Source organism: Manis pentadactyla, chromosome 17, assembly GCF_030020395.1.
Source record: "Manis pentadactyla isolate mManPen7 chromosome 17, mManPen7.hap1, whole genome shotgun sequence".
NCBI lineage: Eukaryota > Metazoa > Chordata > Mammalia > Pholidota > Manidae > Manis > Manis pentadactyla.
This window is the reverse complement of record NC_080035.1, coordinates 30,968,183-30,992,638: the sequence shown is the minus strand read 5'-3', so window position 1 is coordinate 30,992,638 and position 24,456 is coordinate 30,968,183. Positions and strand designations below refer to the sequence as shown.

At 38.9% G+C, this 24,456-nt stretch overlaps 1 long non-coding RNA gene across 1 annotated transcript in view; it reads left to right on the top strand.

Annotated features, from left to right (window-relative positions):
- LOC130681388 (uncharacterized) overlaps positions 1-9,258 on the top strand; it is a 40,533-nt gene extending 31,275 nt beyond the window's left edge. Inside the window, exon 5 of the long non-coding RNA XR_008994509.1 lies at positions 8,732-9,258. This is a non-coding gene — a long non-coding RNA (uncharacterized LOC130681388). The remainder of the gene's footprint in view (positions 1-8,731) is intronic.
- Positions 9,259-24,456: the final 15,198 nt, after the last annotated feature.

Below are 24,456 nucleotides of genomic sequence, written 5' to 3'. Positions count from 1 at the left end.
GGTAGTGTTTGATTTTTAGCTCTAAGTGGAGATACCATGAGTTTGTTCATTTTTTGATAATTCATAGAGCAGCCCACATGATTTGTACACTTTTCTACAGAGTATGACTTAGTAAAATAAAAATATTAATGGAAAATGGCAACTGGAGAAAGTGTTCATGTGTAAATTGATGTTCCTTTGTGTTTATCTTTATTGAAGTCTATAACTTAATACCAGTGTTATCTTGGGCCAGTTACTAACTTTTTCTCTTTGTATTTCATCAACCATATAATGAGAAATATCTAATCATTTTCTTATATAAAATGAATTAAAATACATTTGTAAAGACTTAGAAGTTTGCCTGGCCCGTATTAAGTGTTAGTCACCACCATTATCATTATCATCATCATTTTTTAGTTTTTTTTTAAAGAATTTGCTTATAGTGGAAATAATTATCTAGGGTATCATTATACCTGTGTCAAATGTCACTGGCATTGTTGCTCCAGTACTATACTTCACAAAATTTTCTGTATTTCAAAATTTCATAAATTCCCAGTCACATTAATGTTTCCATTCTTGGCAAGTACATTATTTCAGATTTCTTCAGATAAAACATAAGTTTCAAGGAGATCTTGCATTGGTATGATTTAAGCAAATTGAAGAAAGAGAGGCAAAGAAAGTGACTTCTTGGCTGTTTATTAGTTAGTAATATTAGAAGATGCGAATTAAATTGAAGGACAACATGTCATGTTTAATAGCAACATCAGTTTAGAAAGTTATCAAATTTTCTAAACTTTTTCTAAATATTTATCAATTATAGGTGAATTATTAGTTTTGTTAGGCAGAAAGACAGATAGCAGGATGAAAAGAGGGTCGGACCCACCAAAAACTCAGGGAGTTAATCATATAAAGCCAGAGATCCACTGATAACTTAGAGGACTAATTAAATAAAGCCACAGGGACCAAGAGTGACCTGAAGGGCACAGACACTCCCCAGATAAGAAACTGCACTCCCCAGATGACAAAAATTCCCCAGATAAAAATGTCAGAATATGGGCCCATGTCTTCAGTCCTCCAGTCAGATCAAGCTCCCAAAGCCAAAGAATGTCAATCAAGGACTTCTCTGCCCTGCCGAAAACCCCATAAAAGAAGCCTCACAGTAAGCAGCCTGCCTTTGTCTACCTTGACTCTGGCCAGCGATTCCCTTGGAATGTAATCATGTGTAACTCAGGGGGGAAAATGTGTTCCCAGCTGGGGGCACATAAGCCATAAACCACTGAAATCTAAATCAGTCAAGGGAAAACTAGATGGGAAGAAGGACTTTCATTGCTTCCAAGAATCCTGGCTCTGTCTACTCCCGCTTGCCTGTTTCTCCAGTTGCTACTCTCATTTCCCCCATTTCTCTTCTGTTTTTGTCTGGGAGACCAAAACCTCTCCCATCATGGCTCATGCTTGCCTCTTCCCCCACCCCGTGTAAGCACCTATTGATATGGAGATGATTAAGGCGGGCAGGAGATTCTGGAAATACTGCCATTTTACCCATACAAGGAAACCTGCCTCTGTCTCCCTTGACTCTGTCCTGCTCCTCCCTTGGAGTGTATTCAAATAAAATGTTCATTCTGCTTTGCCACTATGTCTCTGTCTCTCAATTCTTTGTTGCTTTGGGGATGAGAACTGAGAATGAACTCAGCCCATAACACTTTCAGACTTACAATTTATTTTAACTTGTTGATTAGTACCATGTTCTAAATAGTAGGGTAAGCATGTTCATATAATTACAGATTGTCAGGTAGAGCAAAACGCAGTAAAATTTTGAAATGGTATCCTTAGGAAGCTTCCCATTGCTGTTCAGGAATCATCCAGCATCATTTTATACAGATTTATTTTCTGAGCTTTTTCAGTTGAAGTGTTAGCACATAGTGATTGCATAAAATTATTTTATGAATGTATAAAAAAATGTGCTGTTTATAAAATTAGCATTCTAGAATTAAAATGCCTTAACATTCAAACTAGTGCACTTTGGACCTGACTCTGTCACTTTCCAGTTTTATGACCTTAAAAAATCCTCTCAGTGAGTTTTCTCTGCTCTAAAAGTCAGCCTAAATGACTCTTATCTAAGTAAACTCATGCCATCTGAAGATGAACAGCCTCAGGAATGTTTAGGACCACAAGTCTAGAGATACTTGGGCAGGGAAGAGTGCAGTCTTAAAATCTTAAGTTGTTCTTAAATCTTAAATGTTATCTAATACAAGTTATTTGAGCTCCCACGATAGGGAAACTGCACAAGGAAAACAAAGGAAAAGTAATAATCAAGCATGATAAACATGGTATTATTGACATTTTGAGGAGTCATTCCCAGTTAGCATTTTTTAAATTCTTTTTTCTTATTTTATTTTTTTATTTTGGTATTAATATACAATCACATGAGCAACACTGTGGTTACTAGATTCCCCCCATTGCCAAGTCCCCACCACATACCCTATTACAGTCACTGTCCATAAGCATAGTAACATACTATAGAGACACTATTTGTCTTCTCTGTGCTATACTGTCTTCCCCATGCCCCTCCTAAACTACGTGTGCTAATCATAATGCCCCTTATTCCCCTTCTTCCTCCCTTCCCAACCACCCTTTCCAGTCCCTTTCCCTTTGGCAACTGTTAGTCCATTCTTGGGTTCTGTGAGTCTGCTGCTGTTTTGTTCCTTCAGTTTTTGCTTTGTTCTTATGCTCCACATATGAGTGAAATCATTTGGTACTTGTCTTTCTCTGCCTGGCTTATTTCACTGAGCATAATACCCTCCAGCTCTATCCATATTGTTGAAAATGGTAGGATTTGTTTTCTTCTTATGGCTGAATAATATTCCATTGTGTATATGAACCACATCTTCTTTATCTGTTCATCTACTGATGGCCACTTAGGTTGCCTCCATATCTTGGCTATTGTAAATACTGCTGCAATAAATATAGGGGTGCATATGTCTTTTTGAAACTGGGCTCCTCCATTCTTAGGGTAAATTCCTAGAAGTGGAATGCCTGGGTCAAATGGTATTTCTAGTTTTAGTTTTTTGAGGAACCTCCATACTGCTTTCCACAATGGTTGAACTATTTTACATTCCCACAAACAGTACAGGAGGGTTCCCCTTTCTCCACATCCTTGCCAGCGTTTGTTCTTCCTAGTCTTTTCTATGTTGGCCATCCTAACTGGTATGAGGTGATATCTCATTGTGGTTTTAATTTTCATTTCCCTTATAATTAGCAACATGGAGCATCTTTTCAATTGCCTGTTGGCCATCTGAATTTCTTCTTTCGAGAAGTATCTGTTCAGATACTCCACCCATTTTTTAATGGTGTTATTTGCTTTTTGGGTGTTGAGGCTTGTGAGTTCTGTATATTTTGGATGTTAACCCCTTGTTGGATATGTCACTCACAAATATATTCTCTGATACTGTAGGATGCCTTTTCTGCTGATGGTGTCCTTTGCTGTACAGAAGCTTTTAAGCATGATGTAATCACATTTGTTCATTTTTTATTTTGTTTCCCTTGCCTGAGGAGATGTGTTAAGGAAAAAGTTGCTCATGTTTATGTTTAAAAGATTTTTACCTATGTTGTCTTCTAAGAGTTTTATGCTTTCATGACTCACATTCAAGTCTTTGAGCCATTTTGAGTTTACTTTTGTGTATGGGGTTAGACAATAATCCAGTTTCATTCTCTTGCATGTACCTGTCCACTTTGCCAGCACCAGTTGATCGAGAGGCTGTCATTTTCTCATTGTATGTCCATAGCTCCTTTATCATATATTAATTGACCATATATGCTTGCTTTTATATCTGGGCTCTCTAGTCTGTTCCATTGGTCTATGGGTCTGTAAATCTGCCAGTACCAAATTGTCTTGATCACTGTGGCTTTGTAGTAGAGCTTGAAGTCAGGGAGCGTAATACCCCCTGCTTTATTCTTCCTTCTCAGGATTGCTTTGGCTATTAGGAGTCTTTTATGATTCCATGTGAATTTTAGAACTATTTGCTCTAGTTCACTGAAGAATGCAGTTGGTATTTTGATAGGCATTGCATTGACCCTGTAGATTGGTTTAGGCAGGATGGCCATTTTGACAATATTAATTCTTCCTATCCATGAGCACGGGATATTTTTCATCTATTGGTATCTTCTTTAATTTCTCTCATAGGGTCTTACAGTTTTCAGAGTGTAGGTTTTTTCATATCCTTGGTTAGGTTTAGTCCTAGATTTTTTTCTTTTTGATGCAGTTGTGAATGGAATTGTTTTCCTCATTTTTCTTTCAGTTAGTTCATCATTAATATATAAGAATGTAACAGATTTCTGTGCATTAATTTTGTATCCTGCAACTTTGCTGAATTCAGATATTAGATCTGGTAGTCTTGGAGTAGATTCTGTAGGGTTTGTTATATACAATATCATGTCATTTGCAAACAGGGAGAGTTTAACTTCTTCCTTGCTAATCTGTATGCTTTTTATTTTGTTGTGTTGTCTGATTGATGTGGCTAGGACTTCCAGAAATATGTTGAATAAAAGTGGAAAGAGTGGGCATCCCTGTCTTGTTCCCAATCTTAAAGGAAAGGCTTTCAGCTTCTCTCTGTTAAGTATAATGTTGGCTGTGGGTTTGTTATATATGGCCTTTATTATGTTGAGGTACTTGCCCTCTCTACCCATTTTGTTGAGAGTTTTTATCATGAATGGATGTTAAATTTTGTCGAATGCTTTTTCAGCATCCATGGAGGATGATCATGTGGTTTTTGTACTTCTTTTTGTTGATGTGGTGGATGATATTGTTGGATTTTCGAATGTTGTACCATCCTTGCATCCCTGGAATAAATCCTACTTGATAATGATGGATGATCTTTTTGATGTATTTTTGAATTTGGTATGCTAGTATTTTGTTGAATATTTTTGCATCTATGTTCATCAGGGATATTGGTCTGTAATTTTCTTTTTAGGTGAGGTCTTTGCCTGGTTTTGGTATTAGACTGATGCTGTACATGTAGAATGAGTTTGGGAGTTTTCCCTTCTCTTTTACTTTTTGGAAACTTTACGTAGCATGGGTATTAGTTCTTCACTAAATGTTTGACAAAGTTCAGCAGTGATACCATCTGGTCCAGTGGTTTTGTTCTTAGGTAGTTTTTTGCTTGCCAGTTCAACATCCTTGCTGATAATTGGTCTATTCAGATTTTCTGTTTCTTCCTGGATCAGCCTTGGAAGGTTGTATTTTTCTAGAAAGTTGTCCATTTCTTCTAGGTTATCCAGTTTATTAACGTATAATTTTTCATAGTATTCTCTCACAATTCTTTGTATTTCTGTGGTGTCTGTAGTGATTTTTCCTTTCTCATTTCTGATTCTGTTTATTTGTGTAGACTCTCTTTTTTTCCTGGTAAGTCTGGCTATGGGTTTATCTATTTTGTTTATTTTCTCAAAGAACCAGCTGCTTCTTTCATTGATTCTTTCTATTGTTTTATTCTTCTCGATTTTATTTATTTATGCTCTCATCTTTATTATGTCCCTCCTTCTACTGATTTTGGGCCTCATTTGTTCTTCCTTTTCTAGTTTCGTTAATTGTGAGTTTACACTGTTCATTTGGGATTGTTCTTTCCTGATGTATTACAATTTATTTCCCTCTTAGCATGGCCTTTACTGTGTCCCACAGATTTTTCGGTGTTGAATTATTGTTGTCATTTGTCTCCATATATTGCTTGATCTCTGTTTTTATTTGGTCATTGACCCATTGATTATTTAGGACTGTGTTATTAAGCCTCCATCTGTTTGTGGGCTTATTTGTTTTCTTTGTGTAATTTATTTCTAGTTTCATACCTTTGTAATCTGAGAAGCTGGGTTGGTACAATTTCGATTTTTTTCAATTTACTGAGGCTCCTTTTGTGGCCTAGTATATGATCTGTTCTTGAAAATGTTACATGTGCACTTGAGAAGAATGTGTATCCTGTTGCTTCTGGATGGAGTGTTCTGTAGATGTCCATTAGGTCCGTCTGTTCTAATACATTGTTTATGGCTCTCTCTCTTTACTAATTTTCTGTTTGGTTGATCTGTCCTTTCGAGTGAGTGGTGTGTTGAAGTCTCCTAAAATGAATGCATTGCTTTCTGTTTCCCCCTTAATTCTGTTAATTATTTGTATCACATGTGTAGGTGATCCTGTTTTGGGTGCATACATATTTATAACAGTTATATCCTCTTGTTGGACTGACCCCTTTATCTTCATGTCTCTTGTTACTTTCTTTGCTTTGAAGTCTATTTTGTCTGTTACAGGTACTGCAACTCCTGCTTTTTTCTCCCTATTAGTTGCATGAAATATCTTTTCCATCCCTTTGCTATCAGTCTGTGTATGTCTTTGGGTTTGAAGTGAATCTTTTGTAGGCAGCATATAGACGGGGCTTGTTCTTTTACCCATTCAGTGACTTTATGTCTTTTGATTGGTTCATTCAGACCATTTACATTTAGGGTGAATATTGATAAGTATGTACTTATTGCTATTATAGGCTTTAGATTCATGGTTACCAAAGGTTCAAGGATAATTCCCTTACTATCTAATAGTCCAATTTAACTCACTTATTATGTTTTTACAAGCACAATCTAAGGATTCTTTTTTCCCCCTTTTTCTTCCACCTCCATTCTTTATGAATTAGATATCATATTCTGTACTCTTTGTCAATCCCTTGATTGACTTTGGGGGTAGTTGGTTTCATTTTGCATATGCTTAGTAATTAATTGTTCTACTTGGCTGTGGTTATATTTCCCCTAGTGACATCTGTTTAGTCTTAGGAATACTTGCATCTACAGCAGTCCCTCCAGAATGCACTATAGAGGTGGTTTGTGGGTGGTAAATTCTCTTAGCTTTTGCTTATCTGAAAATTGTTTAATCCCTCCTTCAAATTTAAATCATAACATTGCCAGGTAGAGTATTCTTGGTTCAAGGCCCTTTTGTTTATTGTATTAAATATGTCATGCCACTCCCTTATTTTGAAAAGTCTGATGATAGCCTGATGGGTTATCCTTTGTATGTTATCTTTTTTCTCTCTCTAGCTGCTTTTAAAAATCTGTCCTTTATCCTTGATCTTTGCCATTTTAATTATTATATGTCTTGATGTTATCTTCCTTTGGTCCCTTTTGTTGGGAAATCTATGGGGAAGTTTTCAGCAATTACATCCTCAATGACACTTTCTATCCCTTCTTGTCTCTCTTCTTCTTATGATACCCCTATAATGCAAATTTTGTTCCATTTGGATTGGTCACACAGTTCTCTTGATATTCTTTCATTCTTAGAGATCTTTTTTCTCTCTGTGCCTCAGCTTCTTTGTATTCCTCTTATCTAATTTCTATTCCATTTACCATCTCTTCTACTACATCTAATCTGCTTTTAAATCCCCCCATTGTCTGTTTAATTACAGATATGTAATTTTTTAATGATTGAATCTCTGTCCTCAATTCATCCCAGAGTTCTTGAATATTTTTCTGTACCTTCCTGAGCATGTTTATGATTTTTATTTTGAAGTCTCTTTCGGGAAGATTGCTGAGTTCAGTTTCATTTGGCCCTTTTTCTAAGGTTTGTGAGATTTTGGTCTGAACCAGGTTCCTATGACATTTCATATTTCTATGTGGCACCCTCTAGTGCCCAGAAGCTCTCGTCTCTCAAGCTGCTCAGCCCCTAGAGTGATGTGAGGCCTTGCAGGGAAGTGACACAGGTGCCTGTGGAGAGGAAAGAGCTGTTTCCTGCTTCCTGGCTGCTGTGCCTGTCTCCACTCTCAGAACCAGTGGGCCGAGCACACAGGTGTAAGCCTCTGTTCTTTACATCTGTAACTGCCATAGTCGGGGCCTCTCTCTGGCTGGCCTGACACCAGGGCAGGGACTGCCAGTTTGTGAGGTTGTGGCAATAGGCCAGGAGGAAGGTGCAGCAGACCTCATTTCACTTTGGGGGGCCTTGGAGCTGAGTAGCCCGCCAGGGGGATGGAGCGTCTGAAGCTCCTCAAGGTTCCCAACCTGCTGGGCATAGCATGCCCAGACAACCTTGTCCACTTATCCCTTCTCTCAAGCAACAAGCTCCATGCAAACCCTGCCCCTCCAGCAGCCCTCTCACTGCTAGGAAGCCTCTCAGGCCACCCACCTTTACTTTGTCCCAGAGTGGCCAGATGTGGATCCCTGTCCTCCACAAATGGCTGTAATCTCAGTTTCTCCAAGTATTACGCCTGTCTTATCTTTCCAACCCCACTAATCTCCAGAGCACCATGCATGTAGGTTTGTGCACCCATAGCAGATCTCCAGGGCTGGTGTTCAGCAGTCCCAGGCTTCCAACCTCTCCCTGCTCTGCTTCTCCTCCTCCATTTGGTGAGCTAGGGTTGGGGAAGGGCTTGCATCCCACTGGATCAAGGCTTTGGTATGTTATCCTGTTTCATGGTCTGCTCTGTTCTCCAGGTTTATGCAGTCTGGTGCAGCCTTCTTTCCTATTGCTCTTTTAGGATTAGTTGTATTAACAATATTTTCTTAATATATGTGGTTTTGGGAGGAGTTCTTTGTCTCACCTCTCATGCCACCATCTTGAAACTCTCAGTTGGTATTTTAATCGTCTTAATTGCGTCCCCTCCAGATTCATATGCTGAAGTCCTACTTCCAGTACTTCAGAATGTGAATATATTTGTAGATAAGGTCTCCAAAGTGATAATTAAGTTAAAATTTGGTCATTGGGTGGGTCCTAATCCAATGTGATTTTTGTCCTAATTAGAAAAGGAAATTTTGATACAGACAGGCACCGATGGAAGACCATGTGAAGACAAATGCCAGAAACCACCATCTCCAAGCCTCAGAAGAAACGAACCCTGCTAACACCTTAATCTCAAATTTCTAGCCTCCAGAACTGTGAGAAAATGTATTTCTATTGTTTATGCTCACCAGCCAGTGATACTTTGTTATGACAGCTCTATCAAATTAATGAAAGCATCATTCTTCTCTGCTTAAATTCTAAAAAACTTGACCTGTGATTTTTAGATCCACAGTCAGAAATCAACCATTGACAGCCACCTTCTATTTTCTACTTACCCTTTGAGTCTCTGGCTTCTGATATCCAGTTCTTTATTATTCTGTTTGAACTCTAGCTAGGAATCCAGGGTTTACACTCCCTTGTGAATGGGTAGTTTTCAATAATGCATCACATGGCTGTTTCTTCTGTTACTATTTATGGACCCATTGATACATAAGAAATCTGCCTCCTAGAGAGGTTTTTTTTCTTATATGAAGTTAACCAATTCAGAATCAACTTGAGTTCCTGTGGTTCTTTAACTAGTAGACTCATGGTATACCCTATTTGTGGTTCCTTCTTGACTGAGAATATAAAAAAAAATTGGGGTCTGCTAATCTAACTACTCATACAGGCTTGACATTAATAATTTAAAGCTAGAACCTCCTTTGTGCTGTGAAGTACACGCAAAATTCAGTTGCCATATGATAGAAGCAAATATACTGTAAATCAGTTTCTAAAAGAACTTTAAAGATATAAGGTACTCTCGTACCATGGGTACATGTTGAAACCACAATGCTGTTCATGTAAAACCTTAATAAGATTGTATGTCAATAATACTTTAATAAAAAAAGATATAAAGTGCTCTTTTGCCTAAAACTGAATGTACTTCATGTATGCCTGCCTAGGAAACACGGAACTTGTGAACTAAGCAGTGAAAATATGCATGCTGAAGCCACCTGTTCCAACTAAAGGTACAGTTGTTACCTTGCCTCAAGATCCCAAGTAAACTAGCCTTTGCAGAAGATAGCCATGAGGTCTCCATGTCATGCATGCTAAATCCCCAGCAGCGAGCTTTTACTTTCGAGACCTCAGTCATGGGGTTTGGCTGGTGCTTAAGCCGCATGAGGGAGTCTGTTCTGAAGAGTACTTCTGTACCCCAAGTGGTTTCTTGTGAGCTTTGTTTGAGGTCCAAGTGACTTTGCCAAGCCTACAGATGTCCAGCACTTACTCTATAGCCTAGGCATCTTTCCTTAAGGTGATACCTTTTCTCAAGTTACTGCAGTCAGCACAGAACTGGTTTGAGCATCTTGCACGGGACTCAGAAATAAGAAGTCAAATGCTCAGTTGTAAAAATATCACCTGGATAAACACAACCATCTCCCAGGTTTAAAATACTTTGCCCACACACTAAAATACAATGTCCACTGCCATACCTTCTGTTTCCACAGGTAGCCATAATTGCATCCTTAGTTTTTTGTTTGTTTTATGTTTTAGAATATCCAAAGAGTGTATCAATGTTTAAGGTCTCAAAAATTTACTGCTCAAAACTGCAAATATCCCAGGGAGGGACAAGACCTTGTAAAACATACATTTTTCAGGAAATCAATTAATAGTAGGTACTTTCTATGGGTAAGAAGAGTGGGGATTATCCTTTTAAATTTGAGTTAATCAATCCACCTATCCAAAGCAGTATGAGTAAAGAGGTGTGGAGAGGTCAGAAAATACACTGATTGAGAGCATTATAATGGGTTTGGCAAAGAAATGCCTAGCTCCGCCTCCCAAGAAGTAACAAGTGAATAGAGACCTATCACTGAGGAAAACTGTTGATGGAAGGACATGCAGAAACAGATATGACAGTATCCAGTTCTGTAAAAGTAGGGGATTAGGAATAAGTAATGCAACCCAGAGAAGCTTAAGGCAATAGCCAGAGAATCAAGGAACTTAGAAATAAGATTTAGAGTTGCCAGACCAGACAACAACTTTTTGTTCTATCTGTTTGAAAAGATCAACATTGACTTTGATTGTGGAGCTCAGTTAGGTTGTGTTCCAATTTAAATATCACTTTCAACCCTAAAATTCCATTTGCCTTAAAAAAATGATATTCAAAACCAGCAACAACCAAAAACAGCTGCATAATTTTAACTTATATTCAAAAAAATATTTCTTAAAGTTATGAAAACAGAATCACCACAATGGTTTGTTTAAGTGACTACCTAATTACCTTATAGAAAATTGCCTTTTTTCCTTAAAACAGCATGAGGCTGCCAAATCTACTCCTTAATCTCAAATTGTAGTGAGGGGCCTCATGCTGTTTGGCTTCTGGGCTCCATCTGCCTTTGTCTGCATCTGCTTTCATCCTCCTTAAACTCCTCTCAAAAAGAGCACGGAGAATCTACAATTCATGTCAGGGCACACAGCCAGATTAGAAGCTGCCAAATATCAACATCAGGTTTTGTGAGAAAAATTAAGTTACTTAAGCCTTCTCTCTAGCACAGCAATGATGTTGGATGAAAGGTTATGCAGTTTGACTCTCTATTTACACCCTGCTAGGAAAAGATAATTTAGAAGGGAAAATGTGAAGTTGTGATGTGGTTTGGACATTTTACGGTAACCTAACCTTTTCAACTGCTATTCTTACTGTGTCTGGTTATCATGTTAGTGATTTTTTTTTTTTTTACTGTTTTACTGCAGTTGTCACACTGCAACACAGAGAGTAGAGTGTGAATAACTTCACATATTACATTTTAAAAGGGTTTTGTGGTTCTTTGCACATCTTCAGTAATTCATTGTCCTGTGCAGAGAAAGTGTTGATAGGCATGTGTTTTCATTCTGGTAATTTTTTTCCTAGTAAGTGGTTTTAGATTTATTAATGAATAATAAATTTAAAATTTGAGAATGAAAGCAGTCAGAAACCTTAAGGGACATATATTGAATGGGGCATTCGATTAATATTTTCAATATTAGTTTTGCTCATCAGTAAATGGTAATAAAGATAGTATATCCTCATAAGTTTACTTTGAGATTTAAACAAATTAATATATGTAAAATTTTAAGAAGATACAGTCAGTGATAAACTAAATTAGTTGCAATTATTATATTAATACATATTTAGAATTCCAAGTAAAAATTATTCAATGTTAATAACAGAAATACTTTAAATGTTTTAATATTCTGTGGCTTGAAAACCCATTTTCACATATATCAAATCACATGACCTTTATGGCATCTTCATAAAGATAATAAAAAAATGAAGATTCTAAATTTAAATCTATCCATTCATCCATAAAATTTAAGAACAAAATATTTTTATTGCTTTCTCAAAGTCACTTGTTTATTATGAGAAGACAGAACTCCAGGATTTGGGCTACAAATTTCACTGCTCTTTGCTATGAACTCTCACAGATCAAATGGACACCACAGTCAGAATTCTTCAGGGCACTTTTTTTTTCACACTATGCTGAGTGGGACATGATATTTTTCGGCTTGACTAGTAGGTATAATTAGCTGATAGCTCTGTAAGTCAGGGGAAAGGAAATCCGGGGCAAAATACCCCTAAAAACCAAAAGCAGTCAAAGGGAGAAATAAAGTTTAAAACCTGTTTATTGCTCACAAACTGTAGTCCCAGGCCGTCTTTCTTCTCTGCTCAAGCAGCAACCACAACACCGGCCCTCCCCCTCACCTCTCAGATACAGAAAAGCCCTCTGTTGCCCAGGTAATACCCATTGATATGGAGATGAACTTCTCCCCTGAGGAAAGATGCAAATGCACTAAAGCCATACTTCTCTCCACCTCTCAACGCCTGTTGATATGCAGATGTACCAAAGCCTGGTGAGATATACTGGAAATGTTTCAATTTTACCCACAATCCACCCCTCCAGAAATCTCGCCTTACAATTTACTCAATCCCCCTCTTCTGACCAATTTAGCAACATGCAATAGCAACAGCAATAAAATCTTGATAATCCTCAAGCCAGAGGATTCAGCCTATGCAGATTAAGTAAATGTACTTTAAAGCACAATCTCGTACTAAGCACACAATACGTTTCCACACTTGTTTACTCATTCCTAACAATCATGCTAGACTGCACACAAAACTTTTACCAAACGTTAGACAAAGTCAAGCCTCTCTTTAAACATTATTTTCTTGACAACAGCAACACAATCATAATTCTCAAGCCAGAGGATTCAGCTAGGTTCAAAGTCCCATGCAGATTAAGTCCAAAGCTCGTCCATTCCAGCCATCACGTGGCAGCTGCAGCCAGAGGGCACATCCAGGATACAAAGACTGTAGAAGCAAATAACCATGATTGTCGGGTACCAATTTGCTGTTATTACAGGAATACACAGAAGGCCAGCTTCCAGGCCTTTACCCCAAGGTGCCAGAAGAGCCAGCCATTGCCGATCCTTGTGTTGAAATGTCCAGGGCCACATCCATTTTACTCCTAATTGCTGCACCCATCCTTGCAACTCATGTCCAATAAAGTGGGTACCTCAATCGCTCTCAGTAACCGGTGTCTGACCATAGGCTGCAGAGAGATGCTCTAAGCCCCTCTTGGTGGTTTTTTGATCTGCACAATGTGCAGGGCACTCCTTCTGGGCTCAGCTGACTTCTTCAAAGGTGAAAAACAAGACACACCGATGGGCCCACATTGTCTTTTGAGATGTCTGTGCCACGCCACTCCATGGTCTTTGGGTCCAGTCTTGCACCCACCCCGTGATGGGATAGGAGGTTATTACCTTGGTCGGAACTGCTCCAGCAATGGGCTCTGTAGCCAGCAAGGCATGGTACACAGCAGCCAGTTGCTTCAAGGTGACCCGGAGCTCTGCTCCTTTCCATGGTTGTGGCCAGGCTCTGGCCGTCAGCAAGAGCAGCAACAGTGGCAGAAGCAGTAGCCTTAGGCTCGGGCCACAGGCCGGGGTCGGCATAGCCAGCAGCAGTGGTGGCGCCTCCACGACCACACGAGTGTAGACACATGTCCTTCAGTGCGAGTGCCACTTCTCCCCATCATTTCTTGGGGCGGCCCTCCCAAAGGTCGCACCCATTATGACAGGTTTTGGGTTCACAGGAACCCTGCCAACTTTCGCCAATTGTAAGTCCAGGGAAAGGAAATCCTGGGGCAAAATACCCCTAAAAACCAAAAGCAATCAAAGGGAGAAATAAAGTTTAAAACCCATTTATTGCTCACAAACTGCAGTCCCAGGCAGTCTTTCTTCTCTGCTCCTGCAGCAACCACAACACCGGCCCTCCCCCTCACCTCTCAGGTACAGGTCAGCCCTCTGTTGCCTAGGTACTTACCCATTCATATGGAGATGAACTTCTCCACCCCTGAGGAAAGATGCAAATGCACTGAAGCTGTACTTCTCTCCACCTCTCAACGCCTGTTGATATGCAGATGTACCAAAGCCTGGTGAGATATTCTGGAAGTATTTCAGTTTTACCCATGGCTCCAAAAATACTTATCACTGTGTATTTGAATATACACATGGTTTTTATAAGATATCCCAGAAAAGAGGACTGATACAAAGTTTGAGATAGAATAAAATCAGAGGATAGATAGGCAGACAAGCTGTAAACCAAGTGGCTTAGTCAGTGAATAAAAGAAAGGAAGGGGATAAAAGGCTTTATTTTATCCATGAGTGGAAGCAACAGATTTTTGTCAGAGGCAATAGCTATCATTCAGGATTTCCTTTAGGTCATTAACCCTGTGTGTATGTGAATGTGTGTGTGTTTTCCTTATTTCTTTACGTACACTGACAAACACAGTATTCTTGCCTCATTTATTTACTTTTTTAAAACGTTTTCTGAATTTGGGGGGATACATCATTATGGAAAACTTTCATCATTTGTTTAACTTTCTCTAGAAATAAGTGATCTGAGATCCTAAAGTATTGCTAGCAAGTCAAATTGTCAGTATTAATATGTCTCATCAATTTACAAGCCACAGCCCACAGAGTCTATGCCCCACAAGATTTAGAAGATCTGAGACTATAGAATGGGTCCCTCAGCGTCTCAGAAGAAAGAGACATAGAGGATTATGAGATAAAATATTGCAAACGTTTCTCCGTATGCTTTCTAAATCATTTCTAAATTCAAAGATGAAAGAGGCAAAAGGACAGGTTCATTATGCTGTCTTGTTTTGATTCCATGTCTCCACTAATATTTCATAATGGGCAACTGCACCAATTGGTTCAGCATTGTGCTTTTGAAGAATCAAGTTTCTTATTTACATTTCAATGAAACTGTAGAAAGCAAGATGCATGAAATGATTGTTATTCTAAAGCAATTGGGTAGGGCAATTTAAATAATAAAAGAAATTAATTATGTAAATGTCCAGCTATTCTCACCATTCAGCCTCCGTGAGCTTCAGCAGAGAATAGGAAAAGTTGTGCATCTTTTCCTTTTTCAATACCTATGAGAGTGGTATTCACTAGAGCTCAATGGCTCAGTGAAACATACATTTCTAAAAATAAATATGCTAGAATATATATTGTTTAGAAAAGATTACATGAATCTAACATATTTATAAAAACACCATAGATGTTAAGGGTTGAGCAATGGAGGTATAATTTTAACAATAAAAGAACAGTTTATAACAGTAATAAGAAGGTGCCTTTTTATAGCATCTACCATAGCTGAAAAGGAATTTAGGGATAATTGAATCCAACATCTTCACCTCAGACGGAGATGCTGCTGTGGAGAAGAGGCTAAACTTCATGCCTAATGCCATGTAACTGGTTAGATGCAGATCGTTTCCAGATCCAAGGCATTCATCATGGAGACCAGGTCACTTTACTGTATGTCATAGTGAGACAGGGACCATGAGTGTAGTCAGAGTAGGGGGAGGGCTCCGGAAAAAGCAAGGCACGATAATTACAGTCAGAGCAGTGTAACAACATGCAAGGAAACCCCCTACAAGAACTCCATCTTAAACATTAAGCTCTAGAGTCATTCTTCAGTGAGATCAGTTAATATTCCCCAAATAAAGGAAAATACCTCAGCATAGCCCATGTTTTTATTAGGCTAATCATTTATAATCACGTGTAAGATTCACTTTAGCATGCTAAAAGGGACTTAATGTCTCATCAAGGACAAACATTCTAAGGCCAGTTTTAACAAGTCCACACCCCTAAGCCCTTTATCACATTCTCCAAAATCCTCAACTGCCTATAAATTCCCTAGACAATGCACCACCCTGGGCTCCCTTGTCCCCTCCTGGCATGAGCTAGGAGCTCTGCCTTCTCACTTTACCTTTAAATAAAAGCCTCTCTCTGGCTCTCCTACCTTGAGTGTTTGCTAAGTTCATTTTTGACTTCTGCAAATAAGAACCCCGGCATCAATAGCTGAACTTAATTGAGTGGTAAAATTGTTTTATTTCTTCTTAAATAGTGAAAATTCTGCTAAGAGTTTTTATTTTGTGATTTAGAGAGACATTTTTCTGATTCCTAGTTTTTACATGCACCTGAAAAAGAAAATCCTTCTGTGATTTGCTTAGACAGTCCATGAATCCATTGGTTTATGTGTTCACAGGCCCGTGGGTCACAAAATACTTGCTTGTGTTTGTAAGATGCCTATAAAAATCCTTAGAAATGGCTTACACATTCTTGTATTTCTCTGAGGGAAGTAGAGAGGAACCAGAGGTAGTAATTTTGAACAACGTGTACTTGAGAATGACAGCTACAGGAGCACAGGAAAAAGGGGAATGGAGGCAGTTTTTTTTTCTTTTATGACATGAGAAAACCTATTTTTTCAGGAAATCAAATTCACTTAAATATATATTGAACTTATAAAAAATGCTAGGATATTAAGTGAGTCAGATGTGGTCTCTGCCTTTAAGTTACAAACAATTAATTGAAGGTTTCAGGAAAAACATGAAGCATAATGTTGAAAGGGCAAGCTCCCAGATTCTATTTTAGCCAATTGAGACCCGGATCCTATTTCACCCAATAGGAGCTTGGTCTCTCTCCCCTCCAGTCAGCAAGAAGTACACCCACCACCCCTAGACCCTGCCAATTGACCAAAGCCACGACTCATCACCCCCCAACTACCCCCAGGCCCAGCCAATCAGCCAGGGCCACTGCCATCACCCCCCAAACCGCCCTGGAAACCCATAAAACCTTTGTTCTGGGGAAAGCGTGCTCTCTTTCTCTGGCATCTTGCCACTGCATTGGTGTAGATGAGAGATTGAGCTCAAGCTAGCTCGAATAAAGGCTCTTTGCTTTTGCATCGGTGTTGGCTCCTTGGTGGTCTTCTGGGATTCACGACTTTGGGCACAACAATGTTAACAATGAGCACTCTGAGAAAGCACTTAGAAAGTACATGGCACATAATTAGTGCTAATCAGATTTTCTCAGACACTAAATTGGAATGAGACAAACTATTAATGCATGTAGAGTAACACAATGAAAGGGGCATTTACAGTAGGACTTTAATAAATAGGTAGGATTTTAACTAATATAACTTGATAGAATGAACACATGAAGGAAGCAGTGTGTGGAAAATTAAGAAGGCAGAAAAAATAGGCACTCTGGTAAGCAAGATTAAATATAATTTTGAAAACAACTAACTGTTCATTTACATTGATCATATACAGTCATGTAAAGAATGTAGGTATGTCATCTCTTACCTGAAGTTAATAATAAATTGACCCATATTCTTAGTCTGTTTTTAATTACTCTGTAAAATTGCTTTCAATTTCACAATTGTGCTTCTTTTGGTAATGTAGACCTAACTACATAATGATAGTCTTTTATACATAGTTTTTGCTCTCCTTTCTCATATTTCTTGTTTTTATCATTAGTATGTTAACAACATTTGCACTGTTTATATCTTAGAGACTAAGCATGACCTGTAAATTTCCACACTTGCCCTGTGACAGCCGTACCGAATGGTAGTAGACTTTTATACTCAAAAAAAAAAAAAGAAAAGAATCCACTTTTTCTTACTAAAGGACAGATCACCTTAAGTGGAACAATAGTTATGAAAAATTGAAAAAAAAAAAGGAAAGTCCCAACCTAAGAGCACATGTAGCTGTTTCTGTAAAATACTGCTCTGTATGTTATGTATATACATATATATGTGTGTGTATATATAAAATATAGCCCATTTATGAAAAAGTGTGTATATTAACAACATATAATTTTATTTACAAAATTGTTGTCAATAATCCCTCTTGGTGCAATTTAAATTGTGGGCAACTGATCTAATTATTACTGTTGTTTAAATAATGTCTTGAATTCAAAAGTTATCTTCTCATTTGTACATGAAATCACTCAGAGACTTTTTATTCTTTAATTAAATTGATTGTAATATTTTATAGTGACTATATTGTTTTCTTGAGTAGACTCAAGACTTATTGACATTGAAGTACCTCTTTAATGAAAAAATTTCCACAGACCCTACTTGATAAGGGCATAGGTATAGAAATGGATCGATATCAATTGATATATATATAAATATATATATATATATATATATATATATCTGGGGGGGAGGGGTAAAATTGCAATATTTCCAGAATCTCTCACCTGGCCTTAGTACATATCCATATCAGTAGGTGTTTCAAGAGGTGGAGAGAAGTAGTCTATCTCCATATCAATAGGTGATTACAAGGGAGGGTGGGGAGCAAGTGTGCACCTGGACCAGAGAGGTTTGATGGGGTCTTTTTGCAGTCAGGTAGTGAGACACGCGTGCAAGGAGGAGTCAGCAACTGCTTGTAGGCTATAAATGGGTTTCTCCCACTTTATCCCTTTTACTGATTTCAGTTTCAAAGGTGTATTTGTACCAGGTTGGGAACATATTTCCACCCCACCTCCCCAGGAGTTACACCTGCCAATAGTTGGGAGGACATCTGAACCCTAAATCTGTCTTCATGGGCACTATGCTTGGGCGGCCTGCCCCTGGAGATGGTGGGGAGATACCCAAAACCCCCCTATGGATGGTGACAAGGCCCCAGTGGTTGCTGTGGTGGGAGGTGAAAACTCACGCTTCCCTCTGGCAACAGTGGGTGTTGCAGCTTCACCTGGGAATCCCCTATCAGTGGGACTTCCACCAGGAAGCCCCTAGTGGGGAATTGGTCTAGGGTAAAGCACCTTCTTGTGGGGTGGACCATTCTCCAGAACTGGGGAAGTGTGGAGACACCAGAGGCTGTGGAATTAGCCCTTCATGAGGTAGAAGACTGCTTAGAGGCCCTGAGTGGCCGTGTGGTGACCAGGATTATGAGATGTTTGTTTTTCAAGGTGTTGGAAAGGGTTATTGAGGAGAGAAACACACTTTCACATCGCTTGGAGGACATGGGCAATAACATATGGAATGCCCTTAAGCGAGACAGTTATTGAGAAATCAGGTCGCACTCCTGAAAGATATGCTAGCAATGAAGGGGCAAGAGTTTTGGCAAGACCTATGGGCCTCTGGTCTGACTAAGACAGTTACCATATATCATGTGACTGGCCATTTGCATTTTGCATCCCCAGGGAATGATGAAGCAGATACATTGGCCCAAGTGCGTTGTCTAGAAGGAGAGCCTGCCTCTGGTGTAGCCCAATGGTTACATCAGCATTTGTTGCATGTAGGACAAAAGACAATGTGGACTGTAGCCTATCAATGGGGCTTGCCATTGATCTTGGAAGATTGGTCAACAGAGCCCAGAGTGAGTGCCTTGTGTGCTCTAAGAGGGACTTACACCAAGTCCTGCAATAACATGGAACAATAGTAAAGGGGCCGATACCCCTTGTCAGGTGGCAGATAAGACTGCATTGGGCCTCTGCCCTTATCAGAAGGACAACGGTATGCCACGACTTGTGTGGACATGGCTCCTGGACTATTGGTTGCTTTTCCTGTACATCATGCAGCTCAGAAAATGACAAAAAGTGTCGTAGAGTGCCTCTTTGCAACCTGTGGCTGGCCGCAGGTGATTGAGACCAATAAACGCACCCACTTTACTGGACATGCATTACAAGAATGGGTGCAGCAATTAGGAATAAAGTGGAAGTTTCATGTACTCTAAAACCCTACCAGGGCAGGCATGACAGAGATGTACAATGGGTTGTTGAAATCTGGCCTGAAGTTGGACACCAATAGTCTGTGGGGATGGTCAGTTCACTTATGGACAGTATTATGGCATTTGTATTATAAGAAGCCCCGAAAGGGAGCCTTGAGCCCTGTGGACATGCTGACTCACATTGCTGCCTCTCCTATACAACTGTATGTACAAGCCAAAGAGGAGTTACTGAAGGCAGGATATGGCCAGCAGAGCAACGTCCTGCTGCCAGTCCCAGCTGTATTAAACCCTGGAGATTCTATTGAGTGGGCATAGCCCTGGACATCTCCACACATGGACCAGTGATGGCTGTCCTTTCTGGCATGTTGGGGAAAAGGCCTGGAAGCTGGCCTCCTGTGTGTTATGGAGTGTGGGATTTACATATAAATCAAGTATAAAAATCAAATGAATAATCGTATCTGACTTGATTGTTTATAGTTCATGATGCATGATCAAAACCCAAACAATTTCTGTGATATGACTGCCCTCGCATTGTTCACCATGTAAGAACTTGTTCACTATGTAAGAACTTATTCATTATGCTTCATAAGATTGGAGACTGTTGAGAGTTAGTCTTGGGGTTGATTAATGATTGTGTATTGAGTCCCCAATACAGAATTTTATTGTTGTTAACAACCACTTGATCAATAAATATGAGAGGTGCCCTCTCAGCACCAGTCTTGCGCTGTTAAGCCTTGAGTCCCCTGGCTGGTCCTTTCATATCTTTGATATCTCATCGTGTCTCCTCCGTTATCTACAGGTCAGAGGCAGGGAGGGACTGACACTGGAGTAACAGCTGAGTGGCCCCCAAAGATCATAGTAGTGTACCCAAAATGTCTGGGAGTTAAAAGCATCTTACTAGGAAGTTTTATTATATCTTTATGGCCAATGCATGTACCTCCCATAGCCCTATATATTGACCCATCTGTAACTCCCACAGGGAGGCAGGTAAAGGTCTGGTATACTAGACCGGGACGAGATCCCATTCCTGCCGCTATCCTTTCACAGGATCACTCTCCTGTATGCATCTTACCTGATGGATGTGACTTGCCTATGCTGGTATCATTGAAACATGCATCTTATTGCCCTTAAGCTTATTTTCTTGTATAGTCCCTGTGGTCTGGACCCATCCCCTGGCTGCAGCTACTGCATGATGAGTGCACTGAGCTCCCTACTAGTTCAGCTACTGGCCTCTTGTGGAATGGGCAAGCTATGGACTTAATCTGCATAGGACTTTGAACCTAGCTGGATCCTCCAGCTTAAGGATTATTATGATTTTATTGCTGCTGTTGTATATTATTAGTCTGGTTACACATCTCCAGTTTTCTTGCACAGGAGACATTGAGGAAGATAGGAAGCAAGTAGATTGTGAGGCAAGATTTCTGGAAGGGTGGGCCATGGATAAAATTGCATTATTTCCAGAATCTCTTGCCTTGTCTTAAGTGCAACTCCATATCAATAGGTATTTCCAAGGGGTTGAGAGAAGTAGTCCATCCCCAAGTCCCTAGGTGATAATTAGGGAGGGTGGGGAGTGAGCACTCACCTGGACAGGAGAAGTTTTGTGGGGTCTTTTTGTAGCCAGGTCATGAGTGACACAGGTTAGCAGGAGTACACAACTGTTTGTAAGCAATAAATGGGTTTCTCCAACTTTATTTCTCCCTTTTACTGATTTCATCTTCAAAGGTTTATTTGCCATGGGCTGGGAACATATTTCTCCCCCTGTAGTCACAATATATAAAGTTCATATATATATATATAAATGTACCATATACAGGCTTACCTGTATGTATATATTGTATATATTGAAGAAGGTCCATGTTGTGATGTATGAGGTGTCTAAAGGACAGTGGGATCATTAGGGTGGGAGTTGGGAGCTCTGCTTGGGCATGGGTCAATTAAGCCTTATGGAAAAGGCCATGTTTTAAGTGAGTATGGAAAAATATGGAACTAGATACCAAGAAGGTTAGCAGAGTTATAAGTATGTTCTTGTTGATAGCATGAGTGAATTTTCATATATTTAAAGAATCTCTGTACATGGCTCTTGTATCAAGAACATGTTTGAAATAAGGGGAAAGTAAAGTCTTAAAGGGAAAAGCAATCAAATCGTGTAATTGAAATATTCAGAGATTTTTTAAATGGCAAATCATAAATGTTTCAACTTAGGCAAATGCCAGCTTTTTAATTTAGGTAGCATTGCAGTAGCCAATGTTTTTGAAGACCTACTATACTGAAGTATTTGGAGATAAATCTAAAAGAGCCTTTGCACTTATGGAATTTAAAGCCTAATGGAAAATACATATATTAAATGAGCAATTAAAATAAATTTTGATCAGAGAAATTATTGGAAAATTACAAATTTTGATGAAAATCAAAGCCATGAATTTTCTAAATGTTGAGTTTGAGGAGTTTATGGACCATTTAGAAGCAAATGTTTTTAGTCTTTTGGCTCTACTGAGCTAACTTTGAATTAAACAGTGGACTCTAGAGTAAAGGTAAGTCTAAAATAGTATACGGATAAACTGGAATGAATAAGATAGTCCAGGGAAAGTTCAGACCATCGTGCAAGAAAAATCTGTTGCAAAATAACATATCAAGGGCAAATGCATAAAGGTCATTCTCTTAAGAGGGACTGAAAAGCAAGGCCAGAGAAACAGGAGGAAAACTACAGAAGAAAGCAGAGAGGTTCAAGAAAAAGATTGCAGTCATGTTAAGTGAGAATTTGGAAACTGATTTTTTTTTTGGGTGCTTTTGTTTGTATAATTTTAATGAAATGGGATTGAAAATAATTATATTTGTTGTAAAGTGAATGATAAAGAAATTGAAGCAAGAATTGTGTACAATTATTTTGGAAAGCTTAGCATTGGAGGGAGAAAGTAACTGGAGTGTGATGTTGAATGAAGGAATTTTTTTTTTAAGTTACAAATGCTTAAGAATGTTAATGGGATAATCCAGTTGGGGAAAGAGAGAACCTCTAGTTTGTGTGTGCACGTGTGCAATTATATACAAATATGTAGAAAAATTGCAAGTGACTAGTTTCATTATTTTAATATGGGTCTTGAGCAACTATGAGATGTCTGTTTTTTGGAACCTGATTTTCCTAAGTGCCTTTAGTCCTGCTAGTTGGATGTTTAAATATATTTGTGACTTCTGTCACTTTTCTTCATCCTTGGATTTGGCCATTGTGAGGATGAGCAAGGCAACCTGCAACCTCAGTGAGGGAAAAATGGGTAAAATAAGTGCCCTGCCTCTCATCCAAAGGAATCAAATTATCTGTGTTTTCTCTCATGTGAACACAAAACCAAATACAGGGAATTATATAGGAAGGTAGAACAATATGTCTTATCTCTCAGTGAATCTCCAGGGGTCTTTGAGCATGGCATGCATTTCTTGGGACACAGAGCCACCAACGGAAGACTTAGCACAAACCAGGACCCCCAAAAGCCCTTCATTACTCTTTGAAATTTATCCATCAAATAAGAATACTTTGGACTTTGCTTTCACCAAGAACATCTGAGAGCTACAAAAGCAGCTTTTGTGAGCTGAGTACCAGGAGGTGCTACCCCGAGCAGAATCCAAGCTTAGTAATTCTGGGTGCAGCCACCATCAGAGTCATGAATAAGAACCATAGTGGGGGAAAGCCCTACCCATGACTGGTTCTCCCTAGGATCCTAAACTTCAACATTTGAATAAGGCGATGTTATTGTTGAAAAATCTGGCAATAAGGGAGGCATATCTCCTGAAAGAGAGGCCCATATTGTTTTATTTTAATTCCTATGGGACTCAAGTTCTTTCTTGGTCTTTTTATCATTACTAGTATTATCTTGCCTTATTCCATTCATAGGTAATAAAAAAACTATTCAGAGAAAATTGAAAAACTTTTCCTTAAGAAGCTTGATGTTTTGGGGTTTTAAATACTCTGTTAAAACAAGTGAGACTTTGAGGATCCTGTTCTTGATGAACTGTATTGTCCCAGAAAACAAGGTTTTATTAACTGAAACACAATGAGAGATAGGAACAATGTCATGTTTTCATACTTGATCTGTGGTAAATTTACAAATATCAGATTATTTTGGTTCAGATAAATTTTAAAATTTACATGGAAAATAAGTCATTTTTAAGCATTAAAATCTTTTCTAGGGGAGACTTCTACTTTGGTTATAAAGGAATAACTTGTACCTGACTAATCCTCCCATTAAGAACAACTGTAGACAGAGAATATATTCGTAAATGACATATCCAACAAGGGGTTAATATCCAAAATATATAAATAACTCACACACCTGAACACCCAAAAAGCAAATAACCCTATTAAAAAAATGGGCAGAGGATCTGAACACTTCTCCAAAAAAATTCAGATGGCCAACAGGCACATGAAAAGATGCTCCATATCACTAATCATCAGGGAAATGCAAATTAAAACCACAGTGAGATACCACCTCACACCAGTTAGGAAGGCCAACATAGAAAAGACTAGGAACAAAAATGCTGGCGAGGATGCGGAGAAAGGGGAAGCCTCCTACACTGTTGGTAGGAATGTAAAGTAGTTCAGCCATTGTGGAAAATAATTGGAGGTTCCTCAAAAATCTAAAAATAGAAATACCGTTTGACCCAGGAATTCCACTCCTAGGAATTTACCCAAAGGAAACAAGATCCCTGATTCAAAAAAATATATGC